A 6,397-nucleotide genomic window follows, 5' to 3' on the forward strand; every position below is an offset into this window, starting at 1 on the left:
CCTTCACACAAAGGGCAGTTCATCAGGATTGTTCCCTGTGCTAATTTTCTTCATTAAGAAAAAGAACAGTCTTAGCTGGGTGCCATACTTGGTGAATTCCTTCAGTCTGAGCATTTGCTGGAAGCATGGCTCTCTGAAACGGCTTTCTGAGCTGGATCCTCGGCTAAAGAGCTACATGTCACCCTGTGGCCATGCTGCCCTCACTTCCCCTTCCTAGGACTTTTGTGCATATGACCAGTCCTCACAATAACACATTTCATAAAGTCATTTGACAAGAAAAAGATAAATGTAAACATAACACAGACAAACACTGGGAGGAGAAACATCTGGATGTCCACTGCTTGCTTCCTGTTGAGAGAGTTTGGGAACTTGGGGATTTTAACAGTTGGACAGGGCTAATTTTGGAAACAACTTCACATTTGTACAAAAAGGAAAAGCACATATTTATTACACTTCACTCATCCAGTGAGGGAAGTTGGTGGTCATCTTCCCAGGCCTCTCTGAGAACAAAAGGGATTGAATTGGAAACCCAGAGAGGTTTTCTCTTCCCTTTCCATCCTCTCACTTCCAGGGCACACCTTCTCCTTGCATGACTCCGAGTTCCTTGCTTTCTAACTTTCTTTCTTACATTCAGTTTCTTCGAAGGTTCTGGAAGTCCTGACTTGATTCTGGCTTTACCACTGATGGATCTCTTACTCGGTCTAAGCCTCAGTTTCCTCTTTTGAAAATAAAATTACTCATAGTAGTAATAGTAATAGCAATCATAGCAATAATAAGTACTAACCCTCCAATTTCATAAGATTGTGTAGATCAAGTCTCTTCCTCCTCCTCCCAGTTCCCAGAATACTTGATGTTCTTTCTTGCTTCTATATCTTTTAATATGAGGTTTCTCTTTTTCCCTCCCTAGAAAACTATGACTCACTCTTTCAGACCTAGCCGAATATTACTGATGCAGTGAGAGATTCTTTGTCTCTCTCTCACAGGTATTAAAAATAATAGTTCAGGGGACATTTAGTAACAGGGAAAATTTTGAAATACATCTTTAAGTAAGAAAAAGCAAGTTATAGAATATATGATCCAAATTATGTATTGTATTGAGTTAGCTAAAAAGGTCATTTGGATTTTTCCATAACATCTTACAGAAAAACTAGAACATTCTTTTTGGTCATCCCAATATTATATATATATTTAAATTTATTTAACAAGACGGTAAATGGGGCTTCTCTTGTTGTGGACTTTGGGCTACAGCTACAAAACCGAAAGAACCTTCATATTGTAAAGAGGAGATGCTAGGGACATACGCAGATGTTATTAAAAAATTGACCAGATAGCCTCGCAACACCCACACACACACACACACAGACACTCACGCATACACACTTGAAAGTGTTAGTTGCTCGGTTATGTCTAGCTCTTTGCAACCCCATAGATCATAGCCTGCCAGGCTCCTCTGTCCATGGAATTTCCCAGGCAAGAATATTAGAGTGGGTTGCCATTTCCTTCTCCAGGGGTTCTTCCCAACCCAGAGATCAAACCTGGGTTTCCTACATTTCAGGCAGATTTCTTTACCGTCTGAACTACAAGAGAAGCCCTCCACTACCTACATAAGAAACGATAAGAAACTCAAATTCAATTTGCTTAAGTATGAATTTCTTACTAATGAGTTGTTGGCTGAATAGAAAGTGTTGTGTCATCTCTTCCATTCCCCATGAGTTGCTTACTTCTCAGGCCAAGTGGTTCCTGGAGAACCACTCCAGGAAACTGAGGCTGCCTGCAAGAAGGGGAGCCTGGCTTCTCCCTTTCTCAGGATGCTGACTGAGTTACAGACACTCTCAGGCCCACCAAGGTGCTGCCTCCCAAGCAGAAAAGAGTAAGAAAGCTCTTAGGAGGTTGACACATGATCCCTTCCCTAGAGGCGGTAGGGGGCACATGTGAACCCAGCGAGCCCTGTCTGGGCACCCTGAAGGTGGGAGTCAGAGGAGCAGCAGGCCACAGCAGGGTAAGGAGAAAAAGCAGCAGAGGATCAATGATGCCAATGATGCCAAGGACCAATGATGCTATTTAGGATGGAAGGGAGACCTCAGTTTTCCACAGGCCAAAAAGACGTTTTGAAGGTAACTGGACCTAAAGCTCCTTGAAGGTCACCCTAGCAGAAAATGGCGGTAGAGTGACTGCAAAAGCTGAGAGTGGAGGAAGGCAGGACATCAGCTGTGTTGTGTGTCACACAAATATCAGGGGCTGCGCAGTATGTAGTTGTCCGGGTGCCTTCTAGTAATCCACACAACCAGTCAAAGACCAGGGTGTGGAAGCCTCCAGAGACAAGCAGGAGGAGCCTGGGAGATGTGAAACAGCAGCCGCAGCACTAAGGAAGGATGTTTCTCTCTTCCTCTTCCCTTCTCTTTACCCCAAATCTGGAGATCTAGTAGAAGCAAGGAGAACACACCCAGGCATTACACTTCTCACTCCCCACTGAAGATTCCTACCAGTGACTCAGAACTGTATCGAGATTTGCAAATCCAGGGATGTTGGGAAGAGCAGAAATTTTAAATTGGGAGTGAAATAGAAACTTTGCCTTAGGCTAAATGAAATGATGTAATAACTGAAAGTGACTTTTTTTTTTTCTAGATCCATGTTGCTTTCAAGAGCACATTCCTGTTGATAGATGAAAAAAACTTCAGACTTGCTAATGAAAGATAGGGCTTCCAAGGTGGCCTTAGTGGTAAAGAACCTGTCTGCCAATGCAGGAGACGTAAGAGACACAGGTTCTAGGTTGGGAAGATCCCCTGAAGGAGGGCATGGCAACCCATTCCAGTTTTCTTGCCGGGAGAATGCCATGGACAGAGGAGCCTGGCGGGCTACAGTCCATGGGGTCGCAGAGTTGGACAAGACTGAAGCAACTTAGCACACAAGCAATGAAAGCTAATGCAGTCTTTGCTCACTTATCCAGAGAGCAGTCCATACAGAATTGTCCTGGGTTCTTGGTATAACTTAAAGGGAAATGTTCACAATGTCCAGAGCTCTTCATGTCCTTCAGATGAAGTGGGAGGATGTCCTCAAATTCCAAGCAGCAGGAACCCACTTAGGTGGCACTAACTGTGACTCCCAAATGGAATAGTATATCTACTAGAGGAAACGGGATGACGTCTACATTCTAGATCTGAAGGGGGCCTGGGAGGAGCTTCTGCAGATGGCTTGTGCCATTGTTACCATTTAAAAACCAGCTGATCAGTGTCACATCCTTCAGGAACACAGGCCAGAGGGCTGTGCTGAAGTTTGCTGCTGCCACTGCAGCCGCTCCTCCTGCTGCCCACTTCACTCCCAGAACCTTCACTAATCAGACCCAGGCAGCCTTCTGGGGCCGTGTCTTCTGGTGGTCACTGATCCCAGGGCTGACAAGCAGCCTCCCATGAAGGTGTTGTGCGTTAATCCACGGACCACTGCGCCCTGTATACAGACTCTCCATCTGTGCCCTGTGATCACTGACATCCTTAAAGCAAGAAGGAAGCTTACTCAGTGGGTCTGAGGAGATTGATGCTGGCCCAGAAAGTTCTGCATGCACGTGGTACCACCATCCTGGGTGCACACCTATGGGAGGTCACGCCTCATCTCTGCTTCTATAGGGGGCTGGAGAGATGGAAAAGAATGAGTAGTACACGCTGAGAAGGCCACAGGGAAGAACATCAGGGTGCACGGACCACTCCAGCTCCCAAGTTCATGACTACTCCACCTGAGGTCACAGATGGGTCTGCAGGCACAGGCACCTCTGTGCCTGCCCAGTGGGTCCTGTAGAAGACGAGAGTCCTCAGCCACCACTGTGGACTGGTCTACTGGTCTACAGGTCCCAATGCTCAGGTGACTGAATGGGTAGGAACAACCACTTGGTGGTCCTAAGCTGCTCTTCCCTAGGCTCTTACACAGAAACCAGAGATAAGATTAGCAGTAAAGAGATTCTTAAAAAAAAAAAAAAAAAAAAAAAAAAAGATAAAAGGAATGTAATGCAGTCTCTAGGTTTGAAATTCTTCCAGGTAAATATTCTGTGGATTCTGCTAGTCGAATTTTTGGGACCACTTTTTCCTTCTCAAGGTATTTCCCCTTTTCCTCCCTATTTCTGCGATGACATCTGGGTTTAGGCAGCAGTTTACACATCCTCTTCACAATGGGAAGGGACGTCTCTAATCTACGCACTGTGTCCTCATTTTACAGATAAGAAAGGGAAGGTGGAGTAGCCTGTTGAGGGCACCTAGCTGGTGGGGTGAACAGCTGCCTCCGTGGTGAGCAGAGGTTGACATATACAAGTGTAAGCGAATCTGGTGGATGGTTTGGGCAATTGACATGTCACAGCAGAAAAATGAAGAGCACGCTGGCTGGGTTTGGATGGCAGGGTGCCAGATCTTGGCACACTTATCAGGATACTCTCAGATTCACACAACACACACCAGCCTAACACACTGGGGTCATTTCTATCTTTCTGGAAAATAGACATGGTCCAGTAAAGGACATAGGACTTCACATGCTTCAATATAAAATTGGTACTATTTGTTCTGCTAGCGTATTCCTCATTCAACTATTAGTATCTATTTCATGTGTTTTACATATAAGGTAAAATTCTAGGTACTAAGGATAAAGAAAAACAACGCAGATGGTCCCTGTTCTTATTGAGCTTTTATTCTAAAAAGGAAGGGAGAGGTCCCATATGAGGGGCTTCTCTGCTGCCGCCACAATGCGCCATGTCACCTCCTACCTGCTGGCTGTCCTCACTGGCAATTCCTCTCCCACCACTAAGGAAGGACATCAAGAAGATCCTTGATAGCATGGGCACTGATGGCTCAACAAGATCATCAGTGAGCTGAACGGAAAAAAATATTGAGGACATCATTTCCCAGGGCGTCGGCAAGCTGGCCAACGTGCCCACTGGCAGGGCTGTGGCTGTCTTCACTGCCCAGGATCTGCAGCTCCTGCTGCAGGTTTGGCCCCAGGGCAGAGCAGAGAAGAAGGCAGAGTCAGAGCAGTCAGTTGACGATTTATTTGACTAGAGTCCTGTGTGTGTGCTCAGTCGATTCAGTCGTGTCCAACTCTGTGACCTTATGGACTGTAGCCTGCTAGGCTCCTCTGTCCATGGGGATTCTCTAGGCAAGAATACTGGAGTGGGTTGCCATGCCCTCCTCCGGGGGATCTTCCCAAGCCAGGGATGGAACCCAAGTCTCTTACATCTCCTGCATTGACAGGTGGATTCTTTATCACTAGTGCCACCTGGGAAGCCCAACTAGAGTCCTGCTCCCCTGCAAATAAAACCCTTTTTCATGTAAAAAAAAAAGGGGGGGTGTGTGTGGAGAGAATGAAAACTAATTGCGCAATGAATGCCCTATTGCATTTTTTGGTAAGTGCTCTGATAGAGAAATTTAGCACCCTATGAGACCATAAAATAGGACAGGTCTATTTGGTGAGTCAGAGAATCTTTTCTTTTCTTGAGGGAATGGCCTTTGAGCTAAGCTAGAAAAGATGAATGGAAGCTAGCCAAGGGGAAGGGTAGTGCTATAAGAATGTTCTAGATTACCTGAGCTAGTCCTATTGAGACAGGGCAGGGCTCGAGCACAGACTTAAAAAAAGAGCTGGGGTGACTGCACAGTGGTAAGATCAGTTGTATGAGATTATAGATTGAGTAGATATTAGATTCTGTCCATGGTCCACAAGGCAGTGCGTGCAGGAAGAATCAGACTGGGCGTTTCCTGGGAAGACACAGGAAAAGGAAGAACTAGCCCAAATAGAACTGTATCATTTCCACATTTCAATGTGATATGACAGACAATTCACCTAATAGTACTTAAAACTGAGGTGAGCAAACTTTTTCTGTTAAGGGCCAGCTAGTAAATAGGCTTAGAGGCCCAGCTGTCTCTGTGGCAACCTTTCAGCTCTGCAGGTATAGCACAAAAGTAGTCAGAGACAGTATGTGAATACAGGAGCACAGCTGTGTCCCAATAAAGCTTTATTTATTGCCTATGGGCTGCAGCTTGTTGATCCTCAGCATAAAATAACATATTTAAGGTTCACTTAGCAAGAGGTATATAGCGGTGAGTGGTTTTAGGGTTAGTTCAGCAACAGTTTGGAGAAGGCAAAGCTACCCATTCCAGTATTCTGGCCTGGAGAATTCCATGGACTGTATAGTCCATGGGGTCACAAAAAGTTGGACACAACTGAGCGACTTTCACTTCACAGCAACAGAACGAGGCAACCAACTGGAGAATCACATGCTTTTCTATGGTCTTCTGAGCATATAAAACCAGATCCTCCCTGAGTTTTTGCCTTTACTTTTAAAGGCAAGTTCATCAAATTAATAGTTGAGGGGACAGATCCTTGAAGAAATTCACTGAGAAGTTTCTTAAGGGGGACAACTCAGGGT

The 6,397-nt window shown here is 45.4% G+C and overlaps 2 pseudogenes; both read left to right on the forward strand.

Moving 5' to 3' along the window:
- Window positions 1-3,007: 3,007 nt before the first annotated feature.
- LOC138985544 (small ribosomal subunit protein uS2-like) lies at window positions 3,008-3,660 on the forward strand (annotated as a pseudogene).
- Window positions 3,661-4,720: 1,060 nt separating this feature from the next.
- Window positions 4,721-5,033, forward strand: LOC102288258 (large ribosomal subunit protein P2 pseudogene; annotated as a pseudogene).
- Window positions 5,034-6,397: the final 1,364 nt, after the last annotated feature.

This window comes from Bos mutus, chromosome 3 (genome assembly GCF_027580195.1).
Source record: "Bos mutus isolate GX-2022 chromosome 3, NWIPB_WYAK_1.1, whole genome shotgun sequence".
Lineage (NCBI taxonomy): Eukaryota > Metazoa > Chordata > Mammalia > Artiodactyla > Bovidae > Bos > Bos mutus.